The sequence below is a fragment of the Puma concolor genome, chromosome A1 (genome assembly GCF_028749965.1).
Source record: "Puma concolor isolate L17-30 chromosome A1, mPumCon1.1.hap2, whole genome shotgun sequence".
Lineage (NCBI taxonomy): Eukaryota > Metazoa > Chordata > Mammalia > Carnivora > Felidae > Puma > Puma concolor.
The window spans coordinates 141,659,082-141,681,936 of record NC_141667.1 but is presented as its reverse complement, the minus strand read 5'-3'; the positions used below and the strand labels follow the sequence as shown (position 1 = coordinate 141,681,936).

Genomic DNA, 22,855 nt, shown 5'->3' with positions numbered 1-22,855 from the left:
AAAGGACAAGTTGAATAGGGAACTGGATGTTTGCGAATGATGACACATGATGAAGGAAAAAAATTTCTGTGTATTTAATGCTTGATAGAACTTTCCATTTGCATTTATACATTTTTCACATGAAGAAAAGTATATAAATGTGAGACTGTGGTCAGTGGTTAGTGATAATTTGAACCAAAACATAACATTAGAAAAAAATATAGGGGCTGCTGGGTGGCTCAGTAAGTTGAGCCTCTGACTTCAGGTTAGGTCATAATCTTGAGGTTCGTGCCCTTAAGCCCTGTGTCAGGCTCTGTGCTGACAGCTCAGAGCCTGGAGACTGTTTCAGATTCTGTGTCTTCCTCTCTCTCTCTGCCCCTCCTCTACTTGTGCACTTGCTCGCGCTCTCTCTCTCAAAAATAAACATTAAAAAAATTTTTAAGAAAAATATATATTCTGAAGTGTATATATTCTAAAAGCATATTCGATAGAGTAAGCTCTATATAAACTAGGATATATGTGAATAAGCAAATATGATCTTTTCCTAAAGAGTAATATCCACCTGAATATGTTGTATTAAACACTTTTTAACCCATACATCTGAAAAATTCGGCCTCATTGAAAAAAATGAGTTGAATGGATTTATAAAGGATAAAACTGATATATAAATACAATTGTTCTTTTATGCTTATCTTATAGATAGAAGAAAACATATAAATTGAAAACACACTTTTATTGCAACACCGAGCAAGAAATTTCAAGTTTCACCCTGTGTATGTCTATGTCCTTGGGTCTGTCAAGTTGAAGGTGTGAAAACATTGAATGAGTTAAATGCTGCCATGGGCAGGAAATTTTTATTATCATGATAGCTGTGGGGCCGGGGTTAGGGAGTAATTTCTCTCTTAAAATCCATCTGTAAGTATGGTAATTTTCCCAAAATATCATTACTGTGTATTTGGAAGTTAATAAAAATGTTAGCGGTAGTCACAGAAGCAATAACTCAAACACTTTTCACTTTTGCAGGATTGTTCAGTGATTGGTTCCACCATTAAACTTGAATTTAATTTTTCTTTTATGCTGTGGATATGCTGAGTTGCTTTTGCTTTGAAGCATTTATCTTTGTCCTAAAACACATTGGTATCCCTTACCTAATACTGGTGTATCTTTGGATTTACTGAGGGACGAATGAGCTTGAAAATATATTTAAGGGTAGACATTTTTTATACATGCATAAAAACAGACACAATAGCTGTGGAAATTTACTTAATAATTGCAGATAAATGTGTTAAGAATTGTAGTTCTCCTGATGTGGTAATAAGTACAGGGAAGTGTGCTATCATTAACTCTATTCTCTTTTTTTTCCTTTTTCCTTTTTCTCTCTCTCATCCCTTTTCTTTTTTTTTTTTTTTTTAATATTTATTTATTTTTAAGAGACAGACAGAGAGAGAAAGAAACACAGACTCTGAAGCAGGCTCCAGGTTCCCAGCTGTCAGCACAGAGCCTGACGTGGGGCTTGAGCTCATGAACTGTGAGATCATGACCTGAGCTGAAGTCAGAAGCTTAACCAACTGAGCCACACAGATGCCCCTCTCCCATCCCTTCTCTGTCCTTATCCATTGCAGATCATAAGCCCAATAGAGAATATACCAATCATTTGCAATGGCTTTGTTTCTTACGACCTGGTAGATAACTAATCTTAGAGAAAAGCCAAAAGAGGAAGAGGCATCTATTCAACCAACTTGCCTGGGACTGAGTCTTCTTGGAAAATTGGACTTTGCTTTCTAAAACAGGGATAGTGCAGGAAAATCTAAGTCTTTTTGGTCAATGTCCTATACACTTCTGCGGGGGGGGGGGGGGGGGGGTGTGGAGAAATGACATTTTTACTTAAAAAGCATCTTGCTGGAAAACAAAACTTTGTTTCATTGAACACTTAAGTGGCTCTGTTTGTTTCTAATCATCCTGTGGAACAAAGCCAGCAAGATATTAAAGAAAGAGGAGGTCTACATAAGGTCAATTCAACAAATTCATCAGATCATATCTGGATACTGGGAAGTCCAAAGATCAAAGTATCAGCAGGAGTAGATCCTAGTGAAGACTCTAATCCTGGCTTGCACATGATGGCCTTCTTGCTGTGTTCTCACAAAGCAACAGAGAAGGGGGGGGAAGGGGGGGGGAGGGAGAAAGATGGGTGGTATGTCTTTCTCTTTTATAAGGATACCAGTTCTGTGGGATCAGGGCTTCACCCTTATGATCTCATGTAACTTTAATCACCTCCTTAAAAGCCCTGTTTCCAATACACTCAAATGGGGGTGTAGGGCCCTAACATATAAATTTGGGGCAGACACAATTCATTCCATAACAGGCACTGTCTTCCTTGATGATTACATTTCAAAGAGACGGCTCCCAAGTCCTTGAGAAAGACATTCCTGAGTTGTAAATCTGGTGAGAGACTGGGGGAAGATTTATATCCCGAAGAGGTAAAGAAAGAATTTACAACTATGAGTTTTCCAGAGTAAATGGTCTGAGAAAAGGAAGGTCAGGGACTAAAGTTGGGGAGAAACTTGTCTAAAGTTTAGTCAAATGGAGGAGAACTTTAAGGCTGTCGTGGCCAACCTGTGGGTCATCAGTGCTTCATGTACTCTGAAAAAGAAATTGCCTTGTGTTGTCCTTTTTCATGGTAAAGCCCGCAAAGAATATCCATGCATTGGCCAAGCCTTATCCTGAGGGGCCTGGGAAGTGGTGTGTAATGCAGTAAATGGTAACAATTCAATTAATACTTTCAGATTTTTTGGCTGCTTGTTAGCTACAGGCGATAGAAATGGGATCTATGTTTGATAAAAACCTCTTTGTGTCTCTTAGGATTTCAGTGTCCTTAGTCCAATTATCTGTCTATCTATCTGTATAATGATACCCTAGGAATAAGTACCCAGGTTGAAAAACAAAGGTCAGGCCTCTATTTATGTTTGACTATAAAGGGCAAGACCAGGTTGTGTTTTGAGAGAAAAGGTGTCAAGGGAATATAAAGAGAGGATGAACGTGGGAAAGGGAAAAAAAAAAAAAAAACAAAAACAGAAAGAAGGAATGTTTTCTTTTGGTTGGGCATGATCAACTGTAAGTGCTGCTGCTGGCAAATTGCCAGAAGCCCCCTCTCCCTTCCTCTCCCCCCCCACCCCCGTCCCCAGCTGTGTTGCAGGTCAGCTGCTCACAAAGGGGCTTTTCAGTTTACTTACCATTTGATGAACTTTTAGTCAACTGGTTGAAGAACAAGGATGGGACTGAGGTGAGGGACAAGTGCCTCTGGGTGCAAAATTTAAAAGAACACACAAAAAGTCAGGGCTAATTCAGAGTGGGATTGATATTACTGATTTTTCTTTTGACTTAGGGTCCCATCTGGCTCACTAAGGCACTGTGACTGATCCTGTCTTGGTTGAAAATCTTTATATTTTATTTCCTGCGGATATTCACATTCTTTTTGGTTTTTAAAATGTCACATTAAACATTATTTATATTGATTGCCAAACTTTTTGGCGTACCCTTAAATTTTGTAGCTGAGATATGTGCCTCACTGTGTCAGCCTATCCTTACTCTGCTGGAGGCAACAGAAATGGTACTTCCTTCTAGATTTAGAATTTATTTTCTGTCTCTCTAGTTGGGTTGTGTAGGTCTAGAAAGTATTGTACTAACAGAGATGAACATTGGTGGGGTTAAAAAGAACATTGTTCATTTCCCCCCAGGTCACTCACTAACACTTTGGAAGGAAAGATTTCTGCCAAGAGGGAGGTTTGATGAAGAGAAACATCTCTGAGAGTATACAGGTAATTCAAAGCACACAATTTAATGTCACCAACAGAGAATGTTAAATGGATAAACTGTTGATTAAGAGATGGAATATGTGATTCTAATGCTATAATTTCGTCGTTATATTCATAAGTATGTGAAACCTATCTAACCATCTGTAGTGTTCTAAAGAGGGGATTTATTCAGTCTACCTGTTGACATTGTGAAAAGAAAATGAATGTACCTTAGCATGGTCCAAATATGTAAGTTCACGTTGCTGTAGGTTTAGGTGGTTAAATCTCTCACTGTTGATTAAGTTGGGTACCTGGCAACAAATGGACAAAATATATATTTGTTATTTATTTAAGGGATCCTTTCTGTTTTTATTAAGTATGTAGTCATGGTATATGTGGTTAAAATGCACAGAATTCAGATGTTAAAAGCAAAACAATAAGTGAACAAGAGAAGAGAAATATAGCATTTCTGTTGGCTTAGGAGGGACTTTACAAAACTATAACAGTTCAAATAACTCTTTTGCAGATTACATGGACTACAACTATAGTAGCATGAATTAATATGTTGTATCAAGTTGGCAAACCTTTTGTAAAGGGCCAGATAGTACATATTTTAAACTTTTCATGCTATGTGGTCTCTGTTGCATCTATTCAGTCCTGCCATAGTGGTAGGAAAGCAGCTATTAGCAGCAGTAAATAAAAGGACATGTTCCAATAAAACTTTATTTACAAAATTAGCCAGTGGGCTGGGTTTGGTCTACAGACCAGAGTTTGCCTACCCTGGTGTCAGAAGATTCTACATGCTTTATTGAAAACTATAAACTGGGTTGTCTGTAACAGTGAGGCATAAAGGATTCATGTCATTTATTGAGCTGAATATCCAAGCCGTTATCTAGATACAAATGAACCTTCATCACTAATGACTTTGAAACAGTTCATGTGTCTGTACCTAATCTTATCTCTTAGCATTCTGTATCTGACAAGATTATTTGATGTCAGATGTTACTACTAGGTAAATATGCTATCTATGTTTTGCCATGTTTTGCCCTCTTATAAAGTCTTAAAATTTCCTGAATATTTGATACTTTACTGAAGGCCATGAAGCTTACGGACATTTCTACCTGAGTAAAGTTTGTTTTACTGGCAGTAATAAATGCTTTTTTTTATTTAATGAAAAATTTTAATGTTTATTTTTGAGAGAGAGAAAGAGAGAGACAGAGCTCGAGAGGAGAAGGGCCAGAGGGAGAGGGAGACACAGAATCTGAAGCAGGTTCCAGGCTCCGAGCTGTCAGCACAGAGCCCGATGGGGGGCTCAAACTCACGAACCACAAGATCATGACCTCAGCCGAAGTCAGACCCTTAACCGACTGAGCCACCCAGGTGACCCAGTAATAAATGTCTCTTAATGGGTCTCGGTAGCTCAGCTAAAACCACAGAATTAAGGTGGCCTAATGTGGAAAGCTGGCTAACTAGATATTTGGTTTTCTTTTGTAGGAGGACATCTTCTCAATTTAAGAAAATTTATTATAGGTGTAGGGACAGTGGTTAAATCGTGCTAAATGACACTTTTTAAAATTGGGCTGCATGTTTGGAAGAGCTGTTGTGACAGAGATAGCACAGACTTTCCATTAGTGTCCTGGTTTCTTTTTTCCCTGGGTTCTATTTTTAGAAGGTGAATGGACATCCATAATTAGATATAGTCCTGGAGATACATGTGGTTGAAACCACATGAGTACATATGAACACTAAAATCCCGGGTACTTCCAGTGAGTGTGTGCAATGTTTCATGCATAGCTAGTTTCATGAAATTCGAAAGTTTGTACTCTACTTACATCTTTCCTTACTTAGTTTTAATTTATTTAAGTTATTAGGCTAGAGGTTAAAATGTCTAGGACCAAAGTATCAGGTCACTTGGATTTCCTAGAAACCATCTTTAATCTACAATTGAATGGGAGTATAGGTGTTTGGCAGGTGACATGTTAACGCTAATACACTACATTGGAGTAGATGGTTGTATATTTTCGTTTCTTGGTTATTCTTTTTGGTCAGATGGACAAACTTTTATCTCCACACCTCTCTCATGGCCAGGACTCATGTGAGACACCTGAGACACACAGGTCAAGGAGACTTGGGCTTCCTAAGATTCCCAAACTAAGTGCCTCCTTGGATTTTGTGTCCTAGAGTCTCTCCCACTCACCATATTCTCAGCACCCCCTTTATCTGTTGATTTCTTATCTGTCAGTGTATGGAGACAATGACTGGCAGATAATGTCTGCAAGGCAGTTTTAGCTCCAGAGAACAAACATGTGGCATTAACACCATATGGTATTGATTATATTTTAGTCAGAATGTTTTGTGTTTAAAATATTCAAATTGTGAGAATTAAGTAGACATAAATATGATATATAGTTCAGATAACATTCTCCTGGTTATGTGACATAGATTACCATATAACCAATGGCTTCCCCAGAAAGATCTCACCATCTGAGGAATCTCCTGATTCTTCACGTTTAATTGCAGAACGTTAGCCAGACTTTCTATGATGTTCTCTATTCCCTGTTTTATTCAAATGCCTCCTCAACTTCATATTCTTATTTCCTTCTGTGACTTTTATTCTTCTTCCTATTTACATACTGTATATACTGAAGAGATAGGGCAGAATGAAAGAAACATTTACTGAGTCTTCTGGGTGAGTCCCTCATTAGATATTGTCTATCTGATAATTTTATGTATAATTATTGTATTTCTAAGATGCCATGATTTATATTTTTTTCTAAGAAAAGAATTCTTAAGAGTCCTAGTGTTCATGACTCACAATAATAAAGGCTTTATTTCTCCCTCTCGCTCATATTTCAATAACAAAGGTATTTTTTATAGTTATATATGTATAGGTATAAAACCTAAATATCTCTGAGTACTTCTGGCATTGATTTCATCTAGCTTTAGCTCAAGAATAATGTGACTCTCTCTTTTCACCCTTAGGACTTAAACACAGGTTTCTTACTTATTGATACAGACATATATACGGATATAGATAGGTAGATAGGTAGTTCATTGTTACTATAAATAAAGTGCAAACCCTCAAGTACAGCATGTGTGTTGCAGCCACAGTTATTTATTTTGGCTGGAAATGATTGATCTGAACTGAATCAAAGCATAAGGCAAATCTTGTTCCCTCATCACCCAGTAGGTCACATTACGATCAGTTTACCTTATACAAATTTATCCTGTAACATAACTGGTGAATGTTTTCCAAGGCATATGTCAGAACAACACAATTCTGAGCATGTATGTGTTCCCTTCCCATTGAAGGCCAGAGGCCAAGGACATAGTAAATAGTAAAACAGACTCAGTGGCATTAAGTATATTAACATTGCTGTGCTACCATTCTCACCATCCAGCCATGAAAGTCTTTTCAACTTATTAAACTGAAACTCTACCCATTACACAATGACTCCTCATCTTCCCTCCCTTCAGCCCCTGTCAGCTACCACTGATTTTGACTACTCTAGATACATCATATAAATGGAATCGTACAGTATTTATCTTCTTGCAACTGGTATATTTCAACTTGAACTGTCTTCATAGTTCGTCCTTGTTGTACCATGTATCAGGATTTCCTTCTTTTTTGACATTTAATATTCCACTGTATGTATACACCACATCTTGTTTGTCCATGTTTCCATCAGTGAACACTTGGGTTGCTTTCGGGTGTTCACCATCTTTATTTATTTATTCCATGGTTGTATAAGTTGTTTTCTGTTAGAACCACAATACATTCTTTGCTGCACATGCTTTTAAATTAACATTCTAAATAACATACACTTAATCCCAACAGAGAAGAAAATGATGAGTTAATCCTAGGACTGGTGGAGGGGTTTTGAGAGTCGATTGAAATACCCCAGAAAAAGAAAATAAAGACTATGGATTCCATTGTTCTGTGTGAAGGAAACACATGGTTCCATTTGACCACAAAAAAAACAAAACAAAACAAAACAAAAAACAAAACAAAAAAAAAAACTTATGCCTCCCTGGAGCAGAGTTTCAAGGACATTTGGGGATTTGGGTCATGAAATACGTTGTAAGTTTTTACTTTTTTTTTTTTTTTTTTTAAAACCTTCTGGTAAACCAGTATAGGTAAACACATTATATAGGCAGCCTTAAAGATTGCTCAGTGGGGGAGAATCAAGTAAATGCCAGAACATTTTAAATCAAAACATATGCAACCAATATTTTCTGATAATAATTTTTATTTGAAGTTGTTGAAGTTACTGAAGTCATTTTATTCTTAAATGAAATTACTTTTTTATTTCCAAAATTGTGTGCATAACACACATGTTGACGGTATGTCTTCTTAGCTTAGAATTTTGAGTTCTGGGTTTATACCATAGGCTCAGTTTAAAAGCTCAGAATCCAGATTATTGTAGTTGCATACCCAAAGTGAGTAGAGGGCTGATAAAAAATGATTATTAGTAAATGCCCTTAAATCTGCATAATAATGACATTTTAAAATTGACATTTTAAAAAATAGTTTTTGGTTGAAGAAGATAATTCTAGAATGTCAGTGTTAAATTTTGTAACATCTTGCTTTATTAATTCATATTACTCTATAAAAGGTGCTAGTACATTTACTACTCTTTTCATGAGTTTATGTAATATTCAGAATTAACTTATGTAATATTCAGAAATTATTTTACTGGGGCTCCTGGGTGGCTCTGTCAGTTAAGCATCCGACTTCTGCTCAGGTCATGATCGAGCAGTTTGTCAGGTCCAGCCCCGCATCAGGCTCTCTGCTGAAAGCTCAGAGCCTGGAGCCTGCTTCCGTTTTCTTTGTCTCCCTCTCTCTCTATCCCTCCGCCACTCACACTCTGTCTTCCTCTCTCTCAAAAATAAATAAGCGTTAAAAAATTTTAAAAAAAAGAAACAGTTTTATTTATGAGCATTTTAAATTTTAGGCTAATAAAGTGGTCATGAAAACAAAGAAGCCAAATAATTATAATTTTATTTTTTCATTGGAAATATTCAGTGAGGAATCACTGTTTTGTTCCTTATTCTGGTTTTATAATATGTGAATACAATACTTTGATCTACACACCATGAAATTTGTGAATTATATGAACACTGATTATTTTACATTTATATTTTACTTATTTTCTGTGCATTTTCAATTGTTTATCTCTTAGACATTTTTTGAAGATTTCTTTCTTAAAGGTGTTAAAACTAAACACTCCATTTCCTAATTAATCCCATGGTACCAGATTGTATTATTTCTTTACTTTTTAACATCACACTTTTAAATCAAACTTAGAAACGCTTTTCTTCTAATATCATTTTAAGACTGTTTTTAATTCAGTTTGCTACCAAATTACCAAAGTAACCAGTAAGTTCAGTTGAAATAGTTCATTTCCTTGAGTGGAAGATATCATGGACAAGTATTCTTTACTGTCATAAAGAGTCAGGTGTAAAATGTAAATGTAAAATGATCAATTGATTGATTAAACATCTTATTTTTTAATTATTATTTTATTATTTCATTTTTATTTTATTATTATTTTATTTTCTAGGCACAGAGTAGGTAAGGAATTTTTATGTACCGTTTCTGAAGTATGTAAGTGTCTATTGTGTTTTTGGAATATGCCACTGATTCCCAAGGTTCTATTAATATAATAGAGGAGATGAGTCAGGTGAACCGAAAACCACTCAAACAAAACAAAGCAATGATAGTAACTACAGGAGTGAAAAGTACTTAGGATTTGGTACACGTTGCATCCTCAAAGGCTCTAGGTACATAAACTCTGAGACTATAGATATATCCTGAGTTTAGTCATAATGATTTATTAGTCATAATAAATCATCTGTTCTAAGGATGTGTACCCTAAGTAGGTCAATAGCTGAGAGCATCTGTGATTTCCATAGATCTGTAAGCCAGATTCCTGTGTCCCATCTCAATTCAGTTAAACAGCCACAGATTCTGAAATTTAAAAAAAAAAAAAAAAAAAAAAAAAAAAAAAAATTCCTGACGGCCATGGTCCTTCATTTGTTCCTCTAGCGTTTTTTGAACAGCTCTGGTATCCGTTGCTCTACATACTCTTAGTGGGCCCTGCAGAGGTGTCAGGACAGCTAAAACTGAGTATCGCTATGAAAATTCAGAAAAATTGATGAAATGTGAGGGAATTGACCGTGATAATTTCCCACATCTTAAGTTGAATTATATACTAATGGTAGTTTTGGGATAATGCAGAGCAAGTAGTAATAAGGGCTTTTCTTGCATGTGGAGAAGGAGAGCTGGCTTATTGGACTGGGTTTGAGAATTAAGTTAAGGATGCTCGTGTAAAAGACGAGAGGTGACACAAGGTATACTTCCCTGGAAAAGTAATCATTTATATATGCTTGCTTCCGGAGGTAATTGGAAGCCAGATCCCTTGGAAGGAATTAAAGGAAAAGAGAGTTATGTGCATAAATTTACAGAAGTCAGAAATATTAACTGGGGATGTTCATGTTTAATCCATGGACGAGATAGAGGTAGTTCAAAAAATAAATTATGCTGGAAAAAAGAATTCACTCATAGTTTCTATGTCGCAAGTTGGCATAAGTTTCTCTCAGGCCACTAAATTTATTGTTGTGCTAAAATTAGAAGTAATTAAATTATCATCTTGTTTTGATTCCCCCCCCCCCCCCCCCCCCCCCCGCCCCGGGAGCAAACCTTTACCACCAAATAGACCTGTGGTATTTGGTAAAGATAATTTTATCGTTCAGTTTGTTTGATTCGTATTAAATTCCCATCCCAAGATCTGCCTTCTTCTTACAAGGAAACAGTACTATGGACTGTGTATTTAGGTAGACATTTAAAACCTCTGTCAGCTGCCTTAGAAGAAAAACTAGCCTGTGAGATTTGAACACGTTATTGATACAGAAGCTGAGGAAGATGTTTCCATTTATTTCATACAGTATCAGGCTGTTCTGTGTTTCTGATTTCTGTTTCCTTCTTTTGCTCTGCTTTTCACCCTTTCTGCATAGTCTAAATTTTTTTAATGTTTATTTATTATTGAGAGAGAGACACAGAGAGAGAGAGAAAAAGAGAGAGCATGAGTGGGGGAGGGGCAGAAAGGGAGGGAGACACAGATTCTGAAGTAGGCTCCAGGCTCTGAGCTGTCAGCACTGACCCTGACATGGGGCTCAAACCTACAAACCCTCAAGATCCTGACCTGAGCAGAAGTTGGACGCTTAACCGCCTGAGCCACCCAGGCGCTCCTCTGTATAGTTAAACAAACTTCAAACCTGGTAAAAAAAAGAAAAAAAAAAGGAAAAACAAATTTAGCTCCACTGAATTTTTTTTCCAAGTTCACAAGAATTACATTTACCTACAATAATGCTTCATTCTGAATTGACAGATTACATCTGTCTTTCGATATATGCAGCAACACCCACTTTTATTGAAAGTTGGATGATAGGTTCATAGCACTGCATTCAGCATCATTCGAATCCAAATGACTATACAGGGGTTGTCCAGTGGCTCTGCCCACAGGATCAGGCATTCTAGTTGGTGTGACAAAACATGAGTATAGTAAACCATCCATATGCATTTCATGTTGGCTTTCTAATCTACAAAATAATCGACTCAGCAACAGAACAGAATAGAGTAATATATATATGTGTTATATATGTATAACATATATATATGTTTTTAAATTGTGGATTGACAGGAGGGGGGATATTCAGAAAAGAAAATAATAGGGGGTGCCTGAGTGGCTCAATTGGTTAAGCATCTGACTTCGGCCCAGGTCATGATCTCATGGTTCATGGGTCTGAGCCCGGCGTTGTGCTCTCTGCTGTCAGTGTAGAACAGTTAGGATCCTCTGTTCCCCCCCACCCCACCCCTGCCTCTTCCCCTCCCCGACCTGTGTGCACAAACTCTCTCAAAAAATAAATAAACCTTCAAAGAAAAAAATAGTGCTGATGCCATCAGGGAAAACTTGAGTTAGGCATCTGGACTGGAGCCTAACTTTAAAGAATTGGAAGAACGTGGTTAAAAAGAAAGAAGGCAGGATCAGCAGGTCATAACACATCAGTTACCACAGACCAGCTAGAATTGAGTGAACCTGTTGGGCTCACTGTTACATCTCTCATATTATTGGGCCTTTCTTTTCCCTTTCTAGAGCCCCTGGCTGCTGAATTCCCAGTGGAGATTTCACATCTGCTTGTCATATAAACTTCAGCTCTGGTCTAGTGAGGATTAAAGTCTCCCTGAGATCCTGACTGAGCAGCCTTTCTCCCACTTTATTTGACACCGCACTATATCACGGCAGTGCTGGCTCCTTCCCCACGCACCATGTGTAGTAAATCCTCTGCACGCCACAAGGTCAGCCGAGTATTAGATGCAGAGTCCTGTCAGAGGTGCTGACAGCTCCATCTTTCTGAGGGTAAGGGAGTGCTGGGTCCTGAAATTCGGTTGCAGTCCTGGCCCAAGAGTCAAAAAAATGCTTTCATCTTGAAAGATGTGATGATTATTATGGGCTATGTTTCTCTGATCCTTAAATCTCTTTTCAGACATGCATCTTGTGTTGTCACTTCTTCAAGTTTTTGGAAGTGCTGGGAAGGAGAAGCTGTAATTGAAATGGGCAGGCGTGGCAGGAGAAAAGTAAGTCCAGAAAGTCTCACCGAGTTACAATATATTTGTTAAGTAGCCTGTAGTTACATTATTCTTGGTCTTCCTTTAGCCCAAGATAGGAGCTTTGTTTTAGGAGTACCCATTTTTTGGGGCACCTGGGTGGTTCAGTCGCTTGCTTAAGCATTTGACTCGGCTCAGGTCATGATCTCAAGGTTTGTGAGTTCGAGTCCCACATCTGGTTCTGTGCTAACAATGTGGAGCCTGCTTAGGATTCTTTGTCTCTCTCCCTGTCTCTCTGCCCTTGCCCTGCTCATGCTCGTGTGCAATCTCTCTGTCTCCCAAAATGAATAAATAAATACATTGATTAATTAATTAAAAAGAATACCCATCATATATAATGATGCCTTTAAGGTCATTTTCTCACTCTCTGTCTTAATTTTCCTTTGCCAATTAATGATTTCACTACTTCCATATAACAAGTTATATTACAATCCAGAAAAACAAAACTATGAAGTGTGTTCTGGGTAAAATGTTATGGTTAAAGTTCTTTCTAAGTATCTTCTTTCCCTGAAATCTATAAAAATAAATTTTAAAATATAGTCTTCAGAAATAGTCGCTAGAATGTCCCAGGAACAACCAAATAAGGAAAAGAGGACAATGCCACTTCAAAAAGGAACGGCCAAGGAAGGAGACAGAAGATTCTCACGACTCAGGTTGCTATTAATAGACTACCTTTAGCCACCAAAGCTGAGGTCAGGTGTGGGAAAAGGATAATGCCACCTGGAGAATGGGTGGGCTGAAGAGACTTAGTAGGGAGACAGAAAAATGTGAAAGTAAAAAACCCACAAGAGGAAAAGCAATGAACTATTACCATTGGATCTCAGACAGGGCTAGCTTCATGGACAAGCCACCTGTGCATATTCTCAGACAGATCCCAGGCTGGATTTAATATTCTCCTATCACAGGCCTGAAATTCTTAACAATTTTTGAATAAGGGACTCTGTATTTCCACTTTGCACTGTGTGCTACAATTTATGTAGCCAGCCTTGATTTGTGGCAGAAAAAAATCCACATCTGGTCTCACGAGTTGGCAGAAAAATTCTGAATGGGGCACTAGCCATTCTGACCACATATTAGAATCACCTGGGTGGGTGGGTGGGGGGGTGCTTTTTTAAAATTTCAATGCCCAGGTCATGTTTCAGACCAATTAAATACGAGTTTTGGTAGAGGTGAGGGTAGAGATAGTAGGGTGAATTGGGACAAGGCATCGGTATTTACAAAAGCTCCCCAAGGATTACAGTGGGCAACCAAGAATAATAACCAGTAAAGGGAAGAGTAATGAGAACATGCAAACCTGGAACCAGGACCAGCATGCTGAAGTCCAAGTGAGGGGTGAAAACTCACGTGGGGATTAATACTGATGCGTTACCATTCTCTGGTTTTCTGTTTCATCTAGAAATTATTGCTACTAAGAAGAGGGTGAGAGAGACATGAATGATTAGATGATATTCTTGGGCAGAAGCTTTATCGTAAGAGGTCTACTCTGGTTTAGAGGAAAGATATACCATCTGACATCTACCGCTAGTGTATAGGAAGGACCCCAGTATAGGACATTTAAATTTCAGTCAAGGGAGCAGAACCTGAGCTTTTCTATCATTTGGCTATAGTAGAGATTTGTTGAAAATACCCAGATATCAAACTCCAGCTCGTAGGGAAACAGATTCCCAGTAAACTGTCTGCTGGTATAATTATAAATCAGCTGTTTATAGTGGTGAAACTGGAAATGGGTATTTCTCCCCTTAAATAAATGGACCTGTACACTGTGATACAGATATATAAATTATGAATTAAATTAGTTTTAATGCTCCTTCAATGATAGGGTCGGGAAGGAAGCAGTTTCTAGTCAAGTTAGGTCTCTAGGGTTACAGATTCCCAACATTCCAGGGAAGGCAGAACAACTATGAAAGTATAGAAAATGGGGGATGGTATTCTAAAATCCTTTAAGTCATTGAGGAAATGGATGGGACCAACAGAGTTCACTTATGACTGTTACTGAGTGTGGCTAGGCATTCTGGGATCAGACAGTCTTGGCCTTGGTATCTGATCAGACCTGGTGAAATATCAAACTAAAATAAGTCAGTCTCACACTTGGAACATACTATTGGTGTTTTAAATAAATTGCTAGGAATATTATCAAGTTGCTTCAATCACTTTTAAGCCCTTAATTTCTTTGAATCAGTTTAATGACTAAAGAAACAAATTCTTAGTAGAAATGCATGGAGACTTCTATTTCCTCCAAATATAGTACAACCAGCATGGACCTACATTTTTTCTTGCATGGCCCCCATTTTGGAGATGGTACTGAAGGCTTAAGGAGGCTGATGGGTAGTTTAACAACTAGTTTTAACAACAAATAGTTTAACAACTATTAGAAAGATGAGAAACACCAAGGGTGAGAAATACAAGATGGTAACAGTTTGTCTATTAAAATAACATCCATGGTGGAATAGGGAAAAACACTGCAGATGTGAGTATGGGTTGAGGAGAGGTTTTTAAGTAGTCTCTGGTCTTCGTGTCGACTTTTGTATATTAGCACCACAATATTTCCTTCTGAAAGTAGAAAACAAACAAACAAAAAATCTAGCTCTGGGCTAGCCAGACTAGTAGGGTAGCATCAGAATTATTCTCAGATGCCCCAGTTGAGGGGAGGGACTAAATAACAACACAGCACAAAGGATGATGATTACCCTGTGGAAAAAGAAGTGTCAATGCTCTCTGCCCTGAGAAACAATGCATTTCTATCCTCCAAACATGGATACTAGGACTTGGCCATGGATCTCTCCACACAGATTCAAATCATAGGCTAATGAGCCAGTTTCCCCAGGAAAAAAATGAACTCAGAAAACATTAAAAGACATTTTTGCGGAGCAACCATTAGTGAAAAAAAGACAAGAAAACACACCCTTTTAATCAGCTAAATTTGATTTACAGGAAGAGGCAAAATAAATATGGGGAATGATAACAGAAACATGAATCAAGGTAAGACATTAAAAGTATTGGTTGGAAATACTGAATCTGAAAAATAATATAGTTGATGAAAAAAACAACTCCACAGAGAAGTTGAATTGCAGAATGGATACGACCCAGGAACACATATGTGAACTAAGAGAAAAGGTAAAATAACTCTGCCATAGCAAATACAGTGCCTCAGGATCAGGGTGGGATTTATTCTAAAAATATAGGTGTTATTCAATATTAAAAAGCATAATAGTAAAATTCACCATATTATGTCCAAAGATAAATCCCACATGATAAATCTCCATAGATGCTGAAAAAGTGTGTCATAAAATTTAGCATCTTTTTGATTTTCAAATGATTAAATAAAAATTAAAATTGGTTAATATTTCCTTAACATGATAAAATATTTATCTTGAGTTAAAATCCAACAATTTAGGGAGAAAAATGAAATACTCCTCCTATGATAAAAAATACAAAAATGTTCACTATTATCTTTACTACTTACATTTTATTTGAAGTATTAACTAATACAATTAGCCAAGTTAAATATGTTAGAAAAGCAAGAATTGTGGGCTAAGCTATACATAAAATTAACTTATATATCAATCATCTTCACATGTAAAAGCATCTCTCTGGACAATATATTGAAGAGTTATACCCCATTTAAAATGACAAAGTAAAATAAAATACCTTTAAATAGTCTTAACTAGAGTTAGTTAGGTGAGAAAAATTATAATTGTTCTGAAGGAACCAAAAATCAAAAGGAGACTTGAAAAAATGACAATGCTTTCAGTATTTGGGGATATGTAGATTTAACATCAAAAAGATATCAGTTATCTCTAACTTTATTTATAAATGTAACACCAACCTGATAAATACACCAAATGAGTTCTTTGATTTTTCTCTCTAGCACTATTGCAGCTCAGGGGACACTGGGTAGGAGAGAAAGCAGTGTCCACTTGAGAGGCCGTGGAAGAAGCAATGTCATCAAGGTGATGGACGCGGAGCACACGAAGAGGGAGTTGGGGACACATAGTGAGGTGGTGTCAATGGGGCACTCCAGAAGGCTCACTGAAGGGGATTTTAGGAAATAAAGAAGCTGCAAATAGCAGTATGAGGATGCTGAATGGTATGTTGTAGAGAGAGATTTTTGACAATAGAAAAGTATTTGGGGTCTAATTTTCTCCTGGAGATATGCTAATATCCCTCCAAAGTTGAGGTTATTCTACACATAACAGTGATTGTCAAGAAGGAGGTGGAGTAGGAGGAACTGTCCATCACTTATCCCAAGCATGTATGGTGGCTTACCTACATCAATTTGGAGTGCTATGTGATCAAGGGCAATCACTTTAAAAGTCCTCTGAGTGGGCACTTGTCACAGAGCCGCTGAGCTCTTAGTGATACTACTGATGAGAACGGGGAAGCTACAAAGGTGAAACATCATCTTGGGTAAAATAATACTTCATGAGAGTAAAAGAAAAGTTGGTATTTGTTGTGGCAGTGTTCACCTTTACCTAATCTCTGTACTCCTGGAAAATAGCAATGATAAGGAAACTCCCTCCTTTTTTGTATTCCAGGCAACAGCTCAATGCAAAGAACCACCCTTCTCTGTATGACATAGATGACTCTTGGGATGTTCCTCTAGATTCCTCGTGAGAAACCTAGCCACAAAGATTCTAAATCCCCACTCTTTGTTTAGTGAACGATTACCTGCCCTGCTTATTCTCACTGGTCAATCTGAGCATGTGACCACTAAAATTTAGTTAGACTTTTCTCCTCCCCTCTAAACTCTGACTTGTTCCTGAGGTTCTTCCAAGCACTAGATCATGAAACATCTCTTCTTTATGGTCTCTCCTGAGAATTAGGACCAAAAATAAAACACACACACACACACACACGCATTCTCCTTGCTCAACTGTCTGATCATGTCACCTGTTCATCACCACCCCCTACCTCATTCCTCATAGCCTTGTTTGCTCCTCCCTGAAAATGTCCTTTCTGTCTGATCTTCAAGACTTTTAGAGAGCAGATGGTGAGAGCATTCTCTAAGTGCAAGAGTCATCCTTCATGACATTTTCCTTACTAATGTCTGGACTTGGATGTTTTCTTTGACACTTTATAAATCTTGTTTTGTTTTGCTCATTGACATCTGTGGTGGTGCTTATTCACCTCAAGTGGAATCTGATGGGTGACCAAGACCATGAGAGAACTGCAGATCCACACTTGAGGCTTACCTGAACGGTGATGGGAGGTAACCACTGACAGTGGAAGTAATCAGGTAGTTGAGAATTTCAGAAGAGTTTGCAAGGAGAGGAGAATAGACTTTGGACTAGAACCCTTAAGCATATTAGATATTTGAGCAAAACCAAGAAATCTTAGTACCCTTAATTTTCAAACATTACAGGTGTGGGGGCATCAGCCCTCTTGTAGTGGAAAGCTCAGGTACAACTTTTGAGTCTCCCCTCCCCCAAAAGAAACTTAACTACTAATAGCCTAGTATTGACTGGAAGCCTTACCGATGACATGAACAGTCAATTAACACATATTTTATATGTTGCACATATTCTGTATTGTATTCTTACAATAAAGTGAGCTAGATAAAAGTAAATGTTAATAAGAAAACTATAAGGAAGAGAAAAAATACATTTACAGTACTGTTATATTTACAAAAAGATCTCTGTATGAGTGAATCTGTATAATTCAAACTCATGTTCAAGTATATAGTGAAAGCAATAAACTAAATCTTTCCTTTTCTCTTCATCCTCTTCTTCCTTCCTGACCTCCCTGCCTTCTCCTCTTTCTCCTTCCGATTAACTCCATGAATAACTAGGCTTAATATAAAGAAATCCTTAAGAAGCACTATGATACAGTGTAAAGAGCACTAGAAATTAAAGAATTTGGAATCTTCTCCTATTTTAACAATAAATATTACTTTGACACTGAAAGTAATTTTATTTATTCATCTGTTAAATAAAAGGAGTGGAAAAAAATAAAAGGAGTGAATTTGATATTGTTCACAGAAACATCTGAAATGAAGTCGAGAATACCAAGAGGCCATAAAACGGAGCCAGAAGACCCCTGGGAAGGTTAGTCTTAGGCTCTTCCATTCTTGGATGGAATATGAACTTTTAGAATGTGCCAACCACAAAAGTACATCTTGTTGGAATTCTCAGAATGAGGCTTAATTTGCTGTATTTCAACCCAGCATTTAGCATAGTAACCTAGCCTATATGGATCAACCTTAATTATCTTTACCTATCAGTCGTAATTTTTTGAAAATAACTTACACAAGCATATGGTTTTTGCCTTTATAAATTCTGTCTTTCTCCTCCCCTTTGGAACACATTTCAGTTTCCTCCTCAATCTGTATCTCCCCAATTTGAATTCCCAAAGACCCCAAATGAGCTTTTGGTTAGCTTTGTCACCTAAATTCTTTTTTCTTCAAGGAGTCATCTGTCTAAACATCTAAAAATCAGAATTCTGCTTTGTCTTCCACAGGATTCAATGACTTTTGTAAAGAATGAAACGGATGCTAAGAAGCTGCTGTTAGAACTTTAAAAAATGCAATGCAAAATGTTACTGAAGTCATTCAAGAATACTTCAGAAGAAAATTATTCCAAGGCCAAGCAAATTATTATGATTATAATGCAAGTAAAGGATGGTGTGAAGTAATTATTATCAATGACAAAAAATGAAAAGAAACCAGACTTTTGACAAAGAAACCAGTAAATTATTTATTTATTTATTTATTTATTTATTTATTTATTTATTATGAAATTTATTGCCAAATTGGTTTCCATACAACACGAAGTGCTCCTCCCAACGGGTGCCCTCCTTAATGCCCATCACCCACCCTCCCCTCCCTCTTACCCCCCATCAACCCTCAGTTTATTGTCAGTTTTTAAGAGTCTCTTATGGTTTGGCTCCCTCCCTTTTTTTTTTTCCCTTCCCCTCCCCCATGATCTTCTGTTAAATTTTTCAGGATCCACATAAGAGTGAAACCAGATGGAACTGGAAAGTGTTATGCTAAGTGAAATAAATCATACAGAGAAACCAGTAAATAATTTAAAAGAAAAAAAAAATAGCCAAGACTGAACTTGAGCCCAAATCAGTGCACATTCCAAATTCTCCATAAAGCCTTCTGAAAAAGATAGTGTAGTTCCTCCTGAACTCCGGGATATACCTGCTGACCTCAAAATGAAAACATTAAGTGAAATTAAAAAAAAAAAAAAAAAAAAACAGCCTCATAGCCCTCATGGTAGTAGGGAATGATGCAGAGTAATTATATGAAGAAGAAAAGTTTTACAGTCCTCCATGTCTGAGGATGGTGATATGTTAGTAGTAATGGCTTCTTCATTGGGAAAGTCATTTTTCATTATAAAAGAAGAGAGTGGTTACCCTTCTTCAATTAAGGAGCAAAAAGGCCCCAAGAAGTGTTACCTGAAAAAGATACCCTTGAAACCTATTGGGTTATAAGAAATGGCAACAACTCTTCATGTCAGGAGGTTTGAATCCATGCTTTCCCATTCTTTCTCTGGATCCAGAAGCTCTAGGAAAAAAGACAGTGAACAACTGTTTCTGAAAAGCAAACTGCACTTTTTCCTCAAAATGAACCTTAGATCAAGAATCTGTTTCTTTAAGATCATAAAGCAGTTATAGCTCCCCCTTCCTTGTTTATGGGAAGCAAGCAAGAGGTGGAAGGAATAGCCATTCAACATTGTTGTGTTAGGGGAAGAATGTGCATGTGATGATTGATTAGTGAACTCTTTGTGAACATTTCTGTCTAAAATTACTTTTCTTTCTCTTTTTTTTTTCACTAGTCTGTTATTTAAATGTGTATTTGACTGTCTTTGGGCTGGTTATAAAAATGTTTGTTTTAGTCTCTGTTTTTTCCTTTTAAAGTGTATTCAGGTTATGTTTACATAAGGCTTTCACAAACCAAGTATATATTTAAATTCATTTGTAATATGCTGCAGAATATTTCCTCTATGAAATAATTTGGAGTTTATAATTATCTTATGTTTCTCATCTGTGCTTACCATGAAATGCATTTCACTGGATCAGCTCTGTTTTTGATTGGAAATAAATGTCAGGATATATTTAAAATGATAATAGAATATTATGAGGAAATTGTAGCAATTAAAAATAGATCACCTTTATTAAAAGTTGTTATTGTTAGCAAAACCTGGCTACACTTCTATTATGGATGTACAGATAATAAATTGTACAAACTAAAGTACTTTTTAATCATAGTTTAAAAAATAAATAAAATAGATCCCCCAAGAAATCTCAAATGTTGGCATCAGGCAGTTAGCCCTTATGCCTCTGTTAAAAGATTTATGTTTGCAAACCATCTGTTGGTTAGTAACTACTTTCTCCTGGGGTGATTCAGTTAGTTTATTAAAAACTTGTAGAACCTTACTTTTTCCTGTTATGCAAACTCCCATAAAGGAACTTAACTACAGGTAATTTGACAAAACGAAATGTTAAATATCCTTTTATCACCATAGGAAGAAATGTTTTTATCACCACAGGTAGTAAAAGACAGCCATTGCCAGACAACGTATAACTTTTTGCATCTAATCTGTCAGATCACCCATTTTAAAGTGCATTTAAATGATAATGGAAACATATTCATCAAAGCACAATGCCAATTTTCAAGAGAATTTTAGAAAAGCAGTACTTTCATCAGATTGTCAAAAGCAAATGAGAATTGCCATTTTGGACTAATAAAGGAGAACAGAGAGGGGAAATTGACTTAAATGACTAGCATCATTAAAATTAAGTAGGATGTGAAAATATTTAAACAGAATAAGTGCTGAAAGTAAATTAGCTATTTCAAATGTCTTCAGTTTGCATTTGCCCGATTTTCAGTGCTAAACCTGACATTTTGACTTAGATTTGTAATTCTGTATACCCATCTTATATGAAAACACTCAGCATACAGTCAACTCTTGACGCATATTTATTGAGTGTTAGCAATCATCCAAGAAGTATATTAAAATTTTTATCACTGGGGTGCCTGGGTGGTTCAGTCGGTTGAGCGCCCCCCAACTCTTGACTTTGGTCATGATCTCAGGGTTTGTGAGTTCAAGCCCCACAGTGGGCTCTATGCTGACAGCCTGCTTGGAATTCTGTTTCCCTCTCTCTCTGCCCCTTCTCTGCTTGCTGTCTGTCTCTCTCTCAAAATAAATATAACCTTAAAAAAAAAAAAAGACTTTGATCACTTAATCTTCATATCAATAAGATTGGCACCATATTTTCTTAATTTTTTTTCAATGTTGATTTATTTTTGAGAGACAGCATGAGCAGAGAAGGGGCAGAGAGAGAGAGAGAGGGAGACACAGAATTCAAAGCAGGCTCCAGGCTCTGAGCTGTCAGCACAGAGCCCGACGCGGGGCTTGAACTTATGCTCTTAAACTGCTCTGCCTTACAGTCATAAGTCTGATTCAAGCGAGGTCTTTACAGGAATCAACCTCACTCATCCCAGTTCCTTCAAGCTACACATTCACTATGGCGTAATGGCAGAACTGAAAAGAGAAAATTGGAGGCAGGGTAGGGATGTCAGCCCTCTCTCACATTCGTCTTGCTTACTCTATCCTCTGATGTTCGTTCCACCTTGCACCAGTTGTCAGAGGCAAAGGCGTTCAAATAGATAAAAATTGAAGAGGCTAACTCACATCCTTCTTTTTGCTTTCTCTTTTTCTTCCTTGTACTCACCCTCACACTTCTTTTTGGATAGCTTTGCATCGGTAGGAAGACTTGTTAACAGTAGGGTGTGACATTTATTTATTTATTTTATTTATTTTTTTTGTTTTGTTTTTATTTATTTTGGGGACAGAGAGAGACAGAGCATGAATGGGGGAGGGGCAGAGAGAGAGGGAGACACAGAATCGGAAACAGGCTCCAGGCTCCGAGCCATCAGCCCAGAGCCTGACGTGGGGCTCGAACTCACGGACCGCGAGATCGTAACCTGGCTGAAGTCGGACGCTTAACCGACTGCGCCACCCAGGCGCCCCAAAGATAAGCATTGTTAAAACTCCTGTGGCTGGTTCATTAAGTCACAATTTCCACTGATCTATTAACCTGCTAAGTAATGGCTGTAGTAAGCTTACAGTGTATTAAGAGCAGCATTCAAAACAAAATACAGCCTCTCCTAGTTTAAGGAAAAACTAATTTCATTTCATGTTAATTTAGCAGAAAGACTTTTTCCATACTCACAAAGTTCTATGACCAAGCAGATTGCTTAACTGTCTGAAGCATTCTTAACCTTTCTCTTTATATATTATGAGTCCGATCCATTCTTTTGTGAGAAGAATTATGGATGTAAATGAGTTTTAAAGTTAAAATATTCTCTGTTGGAAAAGATACGTTTTATTAGAGGAAACATTGTTTTGCCTGCTAATTTAAGTCAGGTAATTAAAGCCAGAGAAAACCACAATGCACTTCTGATTATCTG

At 37.2% G+C, this 22,855-nt stretch overlaps 1 long non-coding RNA gene across 1 annotated transcript; it reads left to right on the top strand.

Annotated features, from left to right (window-relative positions):
* Positions 1 to 525: 525 nt before the first annotated feature.
* Positions 526 to 22,118, top strand: LOC147584528 (uncharacterized). Its single transcript, XR_015255543.1, has 5 exons — positions 526 to 786; positions 3,714 to 3,794; positions 12,318 to 12,408; positions 18,417 to 18,482; positions 18,895 to 22,118. It is a non-coding gene; the product is annotated as an uncharacterized LOC147584528 (long non-coding RNA).
* The last annotated feature ends 737 nt before the right edge of the window (positions 22,119 to 22,855 follow it).